General features: G+C 39.4%; 1 protein-coding gene across 3 annotated transcripts in view; it reads left to right on the top strand.

Moving 5' to 3' along the window:
• The first annotated feature begins 1,765 nt into the window (after positions 1-1,765).
• Positions 1,766-14,903, top strand: part of ZNF518A (zinc finger protein 518A) — a 69,895-nt gene continuing 56,757 nt past the window's right edge. For 2 of the 3 annotated variants that reach the window (XM_071215749.1, XM_004456970.3), the window contains exons 1-2: positions 1,766-1,889; positions 2,026-2,228. The gene's annotated coding sequence lies outside the window, so the exon portion shown is untranslated. Of the gene's footprint in view, positions 1,890-2,025; positions 2,229-4,438; positions 4,567-14,903 lie in introns of all 3 variants that reach the window. The other variant, XM_071215748.1, reaches the window with a different exon arrangement.

Here is a 14,903-nt window from a genome sequence, read left to right as displayed (position 1 = left end):
ATAAGCACAATCTCAAATAACACAGAAACAAGGAACAAAATATTTAAAATAAAAACTAATCATTTTATTTTTATTTTATTTAAAATACTACTAGGGAAATGGATGTAGCTCAACCAACTGGCCCATACGGGAATGCAGACCCGCAGAGGAGTGCTGCCCTGCATGGGAATGCCGTCCCTCTTGGGAAAGCCTCCCCACCAGGAGTGGTGGCTGACACCAAGAGCTGGCACAGCAAGATGACGCAACAAGAGACAAAAGAGGAGAGAAAATAAGAAGTAGCAAAACAGAGAGCTGAAGTGACACAAGAGAGTAATCACCTCTCTCCCACTCTGGAAGGTCCCAGGATCGGTTCCCAGAGCCGCCTAATGAGAATATAAACACAGAAGAACACACTGCAAATGGACACAGAGAGCAGACAACTGGGGGGTGGGGGAGTGGGATCTTTAAGAAAATAAAATAAAATACTACTATAGGGAAGTGGATGTGGCTCAATTAGTTGGGTGCTGGCCTACACATGGGAGACATGGGAAGTCCCAGTTTCACATCCAGGTGCCTCCTAAAGATTAGCTAGACTTGGCACCTGCTGCAACCAGCTAGACACCTAAACAAGCAGATACCACAAGTTTGGTGAGTTAAATGTACCACGGAGGGACATAATTCGGATGAAGAGAGAGTAATAACTGTTCATGATTTACATATTACTATATGTATTTTAGAGCACTTTCCCATCCATTATTAACTCAGTGCTTTGCAAATAGCAGGTAACTGTAAAAATTTAAAAAATCCAAGGTGCTTTAAAATGGCATTTTCTTTTCAGTTCAAATATTGGGATGTCCAAAGGGGGTAAAAACCTACATATCTTTTTTTTTCTCAAAAGTCTTTCTAGGTCAGTTCTCCAAATTTTGAGAGTTTAAGTGAAAATCCAAATTATAACACCCTATATTATGTAGAGAAACATGCTTTGAAATATTAGCTCCCACATTGTTTCTTAAAAATAACATTCCGTATGTGTATTTTATATACCAACTCATTACATATTTCAGGCAAACAAAAATGATTTAAACTGACATTATAAATCCAACAGATATGCAGTTAAGCAAACTCTTAACTACTAAGAAACTGTCAATGAATCAACTCACATTTGTTCTTGTTTCACCGAATACTAAAACCTATTGGACACCCTCCAGACTGCAAAAGCAACTCAAATTAATATATATAGAATTATATTTTCGGAAGTTCCTGGTAATTAAAGACTTAAGGTTCAGTTCTGGCATCTTGTGTTTCACCATGACAACGGCACAATAGCAAGGTTCAACGATTTTGTGAATATTTTAAATATTAAACTTCATTCCAAATTTTAGCTAAGTTGAAATAATGTTTTTGTTGAAATCTCATAAGCACTAACATGTTGTTCAAATTTACCCTTAAAAGAAAACTATTATACGAGTCAACATGTGAACTTTTCTGAACCTTAGTTTTGCTTATGTTTGAGATTTCAAAAAATCACAAACTGCACTATACCCCCCTAGTTATTTTTAAAGATTAGAGTTGATCTGGGACTGGGCAGACTGTGGTTGAATGTGGTTGGGTCAGCAGGGAAGAATCCTATAGTCAGTTTGGAAAGCCCGACGGCAACCCTAATCTCTACTGAACTGACCAGACAAACATTGCTTAATTGCGGCGCCGGTTGAGTGGAGACTGCGAACTACGGCTGGTGCCCGATACCACCGGCGCGCTCCGCCTCTCTCAGTCCTAGCTTCCGGCCCGCCCCTTCCTCCCGGGCCGGGCGGCGCAGTGCCTCCCAGTTCCAGGGTTGCCAGACGTGGCCGGAACAAAAGCCCGGCACACAAAGGCCAGAGGGGGAAGCGGGACTCGTCCCCGGTTGCCCCGTAAGACCTCAACCCGCTAAAAGGGAGTCTTATAGAAAAACTTGGCGGCAAGTTAACCGGAAGTGCGGAAGTGTTGTTCCTAGGACCGTCGGGGAGACCCTGCAGCCCATCAAACTCATCTTCTGTCTCTTGACAGGTCTCCCTGAAGCCTTAAGTTCTGGTCGCCTTCTGAGCAACCCTTGACTCGATCTCCATAGCAGGCCTTCCTCGATGGCGGCCATGACAGTTGCATCCGGGTATTTCGAGGAGACGCGGGCAGAACCTCCCGGAAGTGACGCGACCGCGGAGTGATCCGCGTTCTGCTGAAGGAGACTGGGGTGAGAAGTTTCCAGGAAGCAGGTCTGTTGGGTCCGCTATCGGTGGCGGGGAGAGTCTGTGTTCTTAGTAACAACCAACTCTTTCTAGCACGTTTTACGTGCCAGTTATTGTGCTAAGCACCAGCATTGTCATACCATTTAATCCTTACCTCACAACCACCCCAGGAGTTAGAAACTATTATGTCCATTTTATATACCGGGAAACTAAAACTGGGAGAGGGTAAGTGATTTGGCCAAGATCATACAGCTAGTATTTGATGGCGTTAGATTCTTACCTAGGCAGTTTGATTTGTAAAGCCTGTGCTTCCGGTTAACTCTTAGAAAGACGGGGAGCGGGTGTAGCTGAGTGGTTTGAGTGCCAAAGAGCCTCTATTTAGGAAAGACCAAGTCCCTTGCACGTACCATCCTTGTAACCCACTTCTGAGACCACCATTCTCACCAACTGCTCAACATCCAGTTGACCAGTGAGTGTGGCTAACACACAGGCACTGTCATCTTTAGGGTGGGCTCATGACCCAACAGTGTGCTAGGATTACTTTTACTAATCTAGGATTTCACTTTGTTTTGCCCTTCTTTCTTCTGGCACATGCAGCTGCCTTGGAAGCTGCAGATTAATTGAGGAAACTACCACAGGCTATTGAGCTCTGGGAAATATTTTAATCTCCTGTCAGGCACTTATCAATTCAGGACTGTTCAGACAATTGGAGACCTGTCACCATGATCAAATACAGTCTCTGGCCTAAACAAAGGACTGGCAGCTATTTTCATTGACTTTCCACCTAATGGTTTCATCTCTCTCCTATTTCTTTAGAATGTGACTGAAAAAATCTATTGTTCGATCTTATTTCTATATTAACTATAACCAGCCCTCAAATAATAAAATGTGTATAGCCACTAAGGCAGGAGTTCTTACCAGGGGTCCACAAATCACCCAAGGAGACTGTGGAGAGATTTCAGGGAGTCCATGAGCTTGAATTGAAAAAAATTCAACTTAATGTCTTTATTTTCTCTGATCAATAACTGAAAACTAGCATTTCCTTCACTTATGAATGTATGCAATAAATAAATTACATTAATATTCATTTCACTTGCCTGGCAAAGGGGTCTATAGAACAAAAAAGTTTAAAGACCCTCTGCACTAAGGTGGTATTGATTTTTTTTTTTTTTTTGGTAAAAACAAGGTAAACTATGCATAGAAAAATTAGCAAGAATTACATGCATTAGTAATGATAGTGTTTGAAGAATCATATTTTTTTCCTCTTTCTATTTTCTATATTTTCTATGATTTTTTTTTTTTACAAGAGAAAAGTTGACTATGGTAAAAAAAATTTAATTGTCATAATGAAGACAATGGCATGTTGCCATATTTTAACAAACGGAAGACCTTGATACAAATCATATAGAGGAATCCTGTTTGCTTCGGAAAGCATTGGGTTTTTTCAAGGTAGTATCCAAGTGCAGTTTTGGGTCCACAATCTTTACAGGAAAAATGAAGCAAATGAGTAAAATTGATGTTTTTCTGCAAATATTTGTAGAAATATGCGTAGCCTGCACTCCTGTAGTGTGTCAGGGTAAATGATGCTCAAGTAAGTGATTTTTGTGCACCACATGTAGGCCTCATGAGAGGAAGAGAACTGGCCTGGAGCCTTTGTAACTCTTGCCCAAGAGGACTTCCTAGATGGAGAATCTGTATGGTGTGCAGTTTTTGAAAACTCTGACCAGTAACTACCTATCCATGCAACTCATCCCAGGACCTCCTCAGTCCTAGCAAATCAGGATGGTTTGTCACCTTGCATGTCATAGGAGTTGCATTTAGAGGCAGCCCAGCAGTCCTTTAAGAACCCCAAAAAGGGCCCATGAGAATAAGGGTCAAGTCTAATTATCAGGTAGGTCCACAGTGAGTGAATCCCTGTTTTCAAGTGAATTTTATCAGAGCATAAGTAGAAAATGATGCTGAAACAGGATCTTCTTCACATTATTTTTTTGGATTGTGTCTCTGGAACCTAGAGTTGCCCTTTTGGGGGAATTATGTGAACACTAAGTCATGCTTCAAACCCTTATGGAGAGTATAAACTATAGAGATTGTGCACTTCTGTCTCTCTTTTGTGAAGAAGAGTAAACATTATTATTTGGATTTCATTTGTAACACTTTTTGACATCTTCAAACACATTATTTTAATCTTGTCAAGGTAAAGTTGGACCCACCCAAAGGACTGTTTTTCTGTCCCCCAGTGCAGAGGAAGCCACAAATTGATGTTCACACTCTGCAGGACCTGAGAGGAAACCTACAACAGACTCTGTGTAGCAGTGCTCAAGACTTGGCTTCAAGAGGGACTTAGTAAACAATGGAACTGTTCTAAGTAAGGGATATGGTACTTTATGAAGTTTGACATTTAAAAAAGTTTCCACAGGATTGATTCATTAGAAAATATATCTTTTTATATCTTTGTTTAAAATATGAACTCAAATAGTTGTAAGACACCAGTTAAAAGTCCAATACATTGAGAATTAATGCTGTAAAGAGTGGTGAGAATTGGGTCTCTTATCACATCCATTTAAATGCCTCTAGGAGGCATTGCTGTTTAATTCCTTGAGGGCTGTAGTAATTAGGATTAGGCTCAGCTGTGAGTATAGAGTAACAGAAAGTCCCTAAATAAAAGTTTACTAAATGTAACAAATTTATTCTTTTCTTTCTTAGTAAAATCAGTTTAGGGCTTGGGTGATTCATGGGGTGAGGAGTCCTGGCTCTTTTGATCTTATCATCAACCATGTGAAGCTTCCATTTTCCAAAGTCACTTCATGGTCTAATATGACTGCTAGGTCTCTAACTATCCACCTTCCAACCAATAGGAAGGATGAAGAAATCCAAAACAAACCTACCTCGTCCATGTACCTTGATTTAGACGTGCTTAATCTGCATTCCTATGAGTGTGAACACATTGTAAACAGGACCTCTTGAAGATGTTATTTTTAGTTAAGGTCTGGCCCAACTAAATGAGGGTGGGCCTCAATCTGAATTACTGGAGGCCTTATAAAGAGCCATTAAGTTGGAAGTCAGCAAGAACTCACAAGAGAAGGGACAGGACATTGCCATGTAACATGAAGTGCAAATGCAAGCCAAGAAACCCCAAGGACTGTGGCAAGACAGCACCCAGACACCACTAATTGAGGGAGAAAGCAACCCTTCTTGCCTCCAAAACTGTGAGACAATAAATTACTGTTGTTTAAGCCAACCCATTTTGTGGCATTTGTCATAGCAAAATGGGGAACTAAGACAATACCTGTCTGTAAGAGAGGCCAGAAAAGGTGGCATTTTTTTGAAGTTAACCAGTTCTCAGCTAAAAACTTGGGAGTTCTGTTACTTTAGATCTGGGTTCAGTTAATTGTCAGCTAACTTGTTTTTTATAAATAAAATTTTACTGGAAAACAGCCACATGCATTTTAACTATTGGACTGCATACATGTATGGCTGGCTGCTTTTAAAAACACCTTTATTGGGGTATAATTCACATAGCATATAATTCACCCATTTAAAGTCTATGATTCCATGGCTTTTAATAAGCTGGTGGACATGTGAATCTATCACCACAATCAATTTTAGAGCATTGTCATCACCAGAAAAAGAAATTCTGTACCCTTTGGCTATTGTCCCCAATCCTCCCCAGCCTTCTCATCCTCCCCTACAGCAACCACTAATCTGTTTTCTGCCTCGAAAGATTTACCTTTTCTGGACGTTTCATATAAATGGCATCATACAATATGTGGTTCTTTGTGATTGGCTTCTTTCACTTATCATAATGTTCATCTTTGTTGTGGCATGTATCACTACTTCATTCCTTTTAATGGCTGAATGATACTCTATTGTATGGCTATATTACATTTTTTTAATCCATTAATCATTTAATGGACATTTGGGTTATTTCCACTTTGGGGCCATTATGAATAATGTTGCTATAAGCATTCATGTTTTTTGAGTGTATGTTTTCATTTCTCTAGGAGCAAAATTGCTTTGTCATATGGTAACGTAATGTTTAAACGTTTGAGGAACAGCTAGACTGTTTTCAAAAGTGGCTGCACCATTTTACATTCTCATCAGCAATGTATAAGAGTTCCAATTTCTCTTCATCCTTGTCAATACTTATTATCTGTCTTTTTTATTATAGCTACCTTACTGTGTGTGAAGTGGGATTTCATTGTGGCTTGTATTTCTGTTATGGCTAGTGATGCTGAGCATCTTTTCATAAGCTTATTGGCCATTTGTGTGTCTTCTTTGGAGAAATGTCTATTTAAGTCCTTTGCCCATTTTAAAATTGGGTCATCTGTATTTCTGTATTTTCATTATTGAGTTGTAACTGCTTTCTCTATATTCTAGGTATAAGTTGGTTATCAGATCTGTGATCTGCAAAAATCTTCTCCCATTCTGGTGGTTACCTTTTTTTTTAACCCCCCGCCCCTTGGGTTGCTTGCTGTCTGCTCTCTGTGTCCATTCGCTTTGCGTTCTTCTGAGTGTCTATATTTATTTTTATTTATCCCCCCCCACCTTGCACCTTGCTTGTTGTCTTTCTGTGTCCATTCGCTGTGTGCTCTCCTGTGAATTTACTTGTCTCCCTTTTCGTTGCATCACCTTGCTGAGTCAGCTCTCTATGGCCCTTGCAGGCGGGCAGCTCTCTGCGGCATGCATGAGAGCCTGACTTCACAAGGAGGCCCCGGGACGCAAATCCAGGGCCTCCCATATGGTAGACGGGAGCCCAACTGATTGAGCCACAGCCACTTCCCCTGTTGGTTATCTTTTTACTTATTGATGGTGTCCTTTAAAGCACAAAAGTTATAAATTCTGATGACATACAGTTTATTTTTTTACTTGCTCATACTTTTGGTGCTGTCTTTTGCTGCTGTTGCACTACAACAGAGTTTAGCAGTTGCAGAAGAAGGAATTGTGTGGTCCTGGAAAGCCTAAAATATTTACTATCTGATCCTTTAAGGAAAAAAATGCCAACTGCAACTCTCCCTTTTAGAAGAGGAAAATGGATATTGGCTGACAGTGGAAGCTGTTATGAAAAATACTTTCTGATTGTGTGAAAACTTCCTTAATATATCCCAGTGCAGAAATCTGCTAAGTGTTTCAAATATGACATTCCACCTTTTCATAGCTTTTGAAAGGATGCCAAACATCACAAAGGCTAGATCTAGATCTAGAAGTTCTAGATATAGATATAGAAGTTTTAATCTGCTTGATGACTTAGAGAATCATTATCTTTACCATAATACAAATAGAGAAAAATTGGGACCCTCTCATGGATGATGAACTGATAAGTTAGTTATTATTAGGATAGCACCTCAGAATTTCTGATGACCTCAATTCACTTGGGTATAAGAAAACTATTGGTAAGCCCAAGTTCAAGGTTAAGAGGACCACATGAATACTGGGTATGGTTCCTGAGCTTATTATAGTCCATCTCTGTCCTTTCTAGAATTAGAGATGATCAGAGAGATGCTTGGATCTGAGTCCATGTTCCCTAAAACACAGACATGTAATTGAAAAGAAAGAAGCCAATACATAGAAAAACAGAAAGCAATGAAGATGAAGAACCTTGAAAAATACAATAAGCCATTTATTGTATATTGTGATAGAAACTAGTAATGCTTACCAATATCCATTTTCTCCTATTTTTCCTTGGCACACAGCAGGATGTTTCCCAGCTGTACTTGTATCTAGATAAGGTCCTGTGACTAGATGTCATCAATGGAATGTGAGAGGAAGTGATGTAGGTCGCTTTGAGGTTGAGGTACTTAAGAATAGATGTTGCCTTTTTTATTCCTTCCACTTTTCTTTCTCTGCAGGACACATGTAGAGAATTCTGAAGACTCTAGAGACTCTATTGGAAGATAGAGCCACTAGATGTAAGAAACCTAGGTCTCTGAATGATGTCATGAAACAGAGCCCCTCACCATGTTTGTTAACCCGTATTGAATGAGGGCATGAGAAAGGAGTAATCCTTTATTCTGTTAAGACAATGAAATTAAAAAGAAAAAAAGCAGATGACTTAGTCTGACTAATACAACAATAGCTTTAAAACATTTCCTTGTGGATTTTTATGGGACTAACTAATTTGGGCAAAATATCATGTAAAAAAATCAATTATTTGAATAAAAGTGATTAAAATTGACCTACAGTGTATGAGAAATAATACAGTACCACACCTGTTACCAGTTTTTATACAGAAAGTTATATACCAGTTTCCAGATCCAGTTTATGGAAGACATCTGAGCATTGCTTAAGGATTATTACCTACAGACTGTGATCATAAAGGTTGTGGATGATCTAGAGGATAGTCATTTACCCTGATTAAAATATAAAAGTTTTCACCATTTATGTCCACCATTTGGAATCTAGCATCATTTACAGTATTCAAAGTGCATTCTCTTGAGGCAAGAGAACTCATACAGGTTTCTTAATAAACCATCTGCCTTTCTCCTTCCTCCCTATACCTAAGATAAGCCACAGATAAGTTTATAAGCTCTACAAAAGGTCCTAAGAAGTCTTCAGTGATGCTTTAAAGAAAACATTTGGTTCTGTGTTGGTAAATTAAATGCTCCCTCACTTGAAGAAAGTAAGCTGATTATTGGTCTTTTTGCTCTACCATGGCTGGTATACAGTTGTTCTAAGTTTTGGGCTCCCATATGCTCAACTCCACATAAATTCCCTAAATGTTTTTTTGAGACATGCTTTCTTTTATAAAATGACTGGTGTTAGGCATTATTCATCAAGCCAGTATGCCAATTATCAATTTATTGCCTCTCAACTCCACATTTACCCTTTTGCTTGATATGTAAAAAATGGATATGAAATATTCTTTTGCCAGCAGGCATGATGTTAAGCTTTGATCAGAAGAGTGGGCTGGGAAAACATTATAGGTTGAAGGAATTTTCCTTCCTCATGCTGGTAGCTCTTGGAGAATGTACTTTAATTCACCACTTCTCAGTCTGCACAATTTTCTCCAGTACTAGGTACCAGAAGGGCACAGATTTCTCCAGTGTTTGACTAACATGTGCTTTCCCCAGCTCTAGACAGCAGAGGCATAGATGGAAGCCCTAGAATGGCAAGATTCTATGTCCAGCTCAGTTTACTGCTCTCTCTCTTCTCAGACCCACACGTGTACATGCCAGGGCCTCTGCAGTCTGGCTGACTAGTGTGCCAGCCACCAGAATTTTGCCCCGTGCAGCTGCCCAGAGCCACCCCTGCCCAGTATCTACACAGAAGTGTACTGGAATCCTGTAGCTCCCAGTTCCAGCCGCAGTCTGTGTGCTAGCTTCCAGACTGTGGCCTATCAACTGACCTTTGCTCTCCTGTTTCCCAGGGGGTTGGTCCTGCTTGCCCAGCAACTACACATACAGGCATCATTATAACATTGAATCTTCCAATTCATGAACATGGTATATCTTTCCATTTATCTAGATATTCCTTGATGTCTTTTACTAAAGTTTTATAGTTTCCTTTGTAAGTATCTTGCATATTTTTAAAAAATTTTAACATTTATTCCTGATACTTTACTCTCTTTTGGGGTGCAGCAGATTTTATATACTGATTTTGAATATCCAGCAATTTTGCTAAACTCTTACATGAATTTAAATCATCCATATGTATATTCTTTTGAATTTTCTATATCTAAAATCTTACTGTGAATATAACAGTTTTTTTCTCTTTCTAATCTTTATATTTTATTTCTTTTTCTTGCATTATTGCACCAGTGATGATACCAAATATAATGTTGAATAGAAATAGTGTAATGTCCTGTTTTGGGGATTAGCATATGGACATCGTTGGGGGGGCATTATTCTTTGCAACACAGAAATATTGTTTATTTTTCTCCTTTTTGATTGGTGAGTTTATTCATAAACTAAGTGAACCCTGAAATATAGATACTACCTCAGCATATCACATTTTTTATTTTGTATTCAATTTGTTAAATAATATAATTTAGTGTAAAATCTCAATTTTTACTCCTTAGCATCCCTTTTCTTCTGGAAACTGCCCTTCATTAATCCCAACTATGTAATGGCAGAAGAGGCATTTGACCTTAGCTGGGCAAATCTGAAATCCTGGGATTTTTCAAACCAAGCCTGGTAAAACAGGTTAGTCTTTCTAACTGGTAGAATAGATCAGATAAAAGACTTAGAAAGTCAACAGTGATATTCTCTTCTATCTGACAAAGTGCTTTTGCAATGAGGTAAAGTGAAGCTGACGTGCAAAGAGAAGCCAAGATAGGAGATTGATGTAAAGAGTTCTGAGAACTTCTATGTCTGTTTTCTGGTAATTTTGGGGGCCTGGCATAATTCCTGCCCCTTCAGTAGATGTTTGTTCAACCCTTCCTTTCATTGCAAAGGATATCATACCTTAGTATTTTCCAATAAATTTAACCTTTTAAGCCTATCTTATTATATGCACTTGCAGTGAAAAGAGGAGAGGCCCAATAGCAAAAATATACAAAAGGTTATCAAGTAAAAAATGAGGGTTTTATCTACTCCTTCTACCTTAGTATTCCCATTATCCTGAATTAGCCATTCATAATAGTTTAATATCTTTCCTGTTTTTTTTTCCTAAGCGTATAAAATGTGTGAGATTCTATCATTTTTTAACCTACCTTTGTCACTGTTTCACTCAGTATATTGTGGAAATCTTTCTATGTCAAAATATTTAAGATGTACTTTTATCTTTTTAAATAATTGTATATTCTAGTGTATGGATTTAGCACAATTTATTTAATTAATTTCCTATTGATAGTCAAAGGATGTTCCCAGTTTTTTTTTTTAAAGATTTATTTATCTCTCCCCTTTCCTGCCCCCCCCCACCCTGGTTGTCTGTTCTCTGTCTATTTGCTGCGTCGTCTTTGTCCGCTCCTGTTGTTGTCAGAGACACGGGAATCTGTGTTTCTTTTTGCTGCATCATCTTGTTGTGTCATTTCTCCGTGTGGGCGGCGCTGTTCTTAGGCAGACTGCACTTTCTTTGGCTCTGGGCGGCTCTCCTTACGGCATGCATTCCTTGTGCATGGGGCTCCCCAATGCAGGGACACCCCTGCATGGCAGGGCACTCCTTGCACGCATCAGCACTGCTCATGGGCCAGCTCCACACGGGTCAGGGAGGCCCGGGGTTGGAACCGTGGACCTCCCATGTGGTAGACGGACGCCCTAACTGCTGGGCCAAGTCTGCTTCCCTGTTCCCAGTTTTAAGGTATTACAAAACAAAGATAAAAATTTATTAATTTATTCAGCAAAAACTATAATGCCCATATGATGTGCCAGGCACTTTTCTAGGCAAGAAAATTTCTTGAGCTTCTATTTGAGAAGGGAGGGGGAGAAATAAACAAGAAAAGAAATATATGTGGACAAAATAATTTCACTTATTAATAAGTTCTGGGGAGACAATAAAATAGATTTGATAAGAAGTGAAGAATGTGGGTGTAGATCTTCTTTAGATGGGAGATCTGGGCCTTTTCCACAAGGTGACATTTGACATGAATCCTGAGTGATATAAAAGAGCCAGACCTGTGAGATTAGGGTAGAGGACTCAGTAAGAGCAAAGGCCCCCAGGCAGTGACCGCTTGGCAGGTTGGAGGAAGAAAATTGAGGCAGGTGTTATCAGCTGCAATCAGTAGAAACCAGTCTAACTAGTTTAAGCAGATAAGGAATTTGTGAAAGAATACTTGGCAGCTCACAGAATCTTTGAGATGGCCAGGTAGCCCACCTTAGAGTCTAGGCCACCAAAATAAATTCCCAAAGTCACACCACAGAACTGGGCTAGTGAGGCATCACTGCTGCGACTGCTAGTTACAGACACTGCCACTTGCACCAATGGCAATTTTGTGACTTTTGGCTCTGGAATTTCAAAGTTCCTGCCACCACCATTCTTTTATTTGCAACACTAGTTTCTAATTTAAAGTCTGCTGAAGAAATTCAGTCATGTAGATCCTGTATGTGTATCTTTGCACATTTGTACTGGTATTTTTATGGACTAAATTCCTACAAGAAATGCTGAGGTTAAAGAGAAGCACATTTAAAATTTTAACAGGTACTGCTAAATTGTCCTCCTAAAATGTAAAGCAGTTTAAACTCCCATGAACAATATATGAGGCTGCCAATTTCCTCAAAGCTTTGTCAATTCTACATTTGTATTTTAGAGTAGGTTTATAGAGCTGGACCCATCTGGACTTGGTTCTGGCTCTGTAACTTAGTAATTGAGCATCATTGGGCAAGTTAATCCATTACTTGGACTTTATTTACCTTACGTGAATGATGTGGGAATGATAATCATGTTGATGAGAGTACTAGTTGTCTCCTAATATCCTTTCTTTCCTTCTTCTATACTCATAGAACCCCTAATTTTTAGATGCATCATAGCTATCCAGACTCAATACTAAATTACTAGTCTCCCTTAGTCATGACTAGTATCAAAACTTGCAGAACAGGTATCAGCAGTTTGTAAGGAAATCCTGGAGACAGTAATGAAGCACTTAAAAAAAATAAGATTATTTATTTATTTATCCCCCCCACACCACCCCCACCCTCCTGTTTTATCTATTTCTCTTTTGGTCTTCTCTTCTTATTTTTTCTTCCTCTAGGATTCACCCAGATTCAATCCTGGGGACCTTTGCCTCTGATGTGGAGAGAGGATCTCTGTTAGCTCCGCCACTTCAGTTCCTGGTTTCTGCTGTGCTTCACCTTGACTCTCCCCTTTGTCTCTCTTTTTGTTGCTTCATCATCTTGCTGTGTGACTCACTTGCACAGGCACTGGCTTGCCTTGCAGGCACTAGCTCATCACATGGGCCCTGGTTCACCACAAAGGCATGTCTTCTCTTCTTTTTCACGAGGAGGCCCCAGGGGTTGAACCCAGGCCCCATCACTTGAGCCACATCTGCTTTCCAGCACTTTAAAAAGAAAGGGTGCATCACAAACCTTCTTTATAGCACAAAGGATAATACTAGAAAGAAAAATTCAGATATTTATGCCTCTGAATTAAAAAGTGATTTAGAAGGTCAAATTCTGAATGTGAAGAAGTTTTAGAAATACCTTCAATGATTTGTTTTGCTTTTATGTATGCATAGAAGGGGTAGGTAATTAAATCCATGTCTAAATAAATCTAGAACATTTATTCCAATAACTACACATTTCTGGGTGATAAGAAAGCATTGCCACAGTTTAATTGGAGGTATTTTTTTATGTTATTAGACATAATTTTTGTAAAAACCGACAGTAACTCTCTCTCATATCCATGTGACAGTTTAATCCTTTTTGTTGATCTCAGAGAAGATAATGTTTTTGCAGCTAATTTCTGTGGCAGTGGGATCCTTTGATTGGATTAGATTCAACTGGGGCCTCTGATTGGATTACTTCAGTGAGGCATGACCCAGGGTGGGTCTTGGTCCTCTTATTGGAGTTCTTTATAAACAGAGAAAGCTAGAGAAACACAGAAAAGGATGGCAGAGACAGAGAAACCCTGAGAGGCTGAGTGAGAAGCCCTGGAGGCTGGAGGCTGGTTCAGTGGAGCACAGAAGCTTGGAAAGAGGCTCCTAAAAGGCTCAGAGAGGAGGCCCAGAGAAGCAGGGAGAGACTAGCTAAATTCCTGATCAGCTGCAGCTGAGCTCAGGGACTAATTAAGCCCTGAGGAGAAGGCAGAAACCCAGACAAGCAGATGTCTCCATGTGCCTTGCCACATGGAAGGAACCAGGATTGCCAGCAGCTGACATTCAGTGAGACAGCATCTCTGATGATGCCTTGATTTGGAAGCTTTCACAGCCTCAGAGCTATAAACTTTTAGCCTAATAAATTCCCAATATAAAAGCCAACACATTCCTGGTACATTGCTCCCAGCAGCCTTTAGCAAACTAAAACAATCCATTCTTATTATCTTCTGTAGTAATAGAACTCCCATGTTTAGCTGGGCAAATGACTGCCAAGAATACAAATTCAGCCTAAGCTCTTTATAAATATTAATTCATTTTACTCCTCAGAAGCCTATGAGGAATGTACTAGTATTATTTCTAGTGTACTGATGAGGAATATGAGGCACAAAAAGGATAGAGAACTCAACCAAGGTCATACATTTAGTAAGCAGTAGAGCCAGGATTTGATTACAGGCAGTCTAGTTCTAGAGTCCATCTTTTAAACACAAGGCTATGCTGTAGAGGTAGAATATACAAGTGAAATATCAAGAGGCATGAAGAATCAATCCAAAAGCATCAGCAGCCATCAAGATTTTTAGGAAGAGAAAATACAAAGAAAGTAAAGAAGATATATTTGAGGAAACAACTATTTCTCAGGACAAATGAAAGATATGAATCCTTGAATTGAAAGGTTAAATAAGACATATTGCATATGTTATAGTAGTGCTTGGACACAAGGTAGTGAAATTTTAGAAGATAAGGGATGCAGACACAATTCTTAAAACTATCAGATATAACCTATAAAAGGAATAAAATGATTTTTTAAAAAAGATTTATTTAATTATTTCTCTCCCCTTCCCCCCCCACCCCAGTTGTCTGTTCTCTGTGTCTATTTGCTGCGTCGTCTTTGTCCGCCTCTATTGTCAGTGGCATGGGAATCTGTTTTTTTTTTTTTTGTGTCACCTTGTTGTGTCAGCTCTCCATATCTGTGGCACCATTCCTGGGCAGGCTGCACCTTCTTTCATGTGGGGCAGCTATCC

This window comes from Dasypus novemcinctus, chromosome 6 (assembly GCF_030445035.2).
Source record: "Dasypus novemcinctus isolate mDasNov1 chromosome 6, mDasNov1.1.hap2, whole genome shotgun sequence".
NCBI classification, from domain to species: domain Eukaryota; kingdom Metazoa; phylum Chordata; class Mammalia; order Cingulata; family Dasypodidae; genus Dasypus; species Dasypus novemcinctus.
The sequence above is the reverse complement of the archived record's forward strand: the minus strand, read 5'-3'. Positions and strand labels throughout refer to the sequence as shown.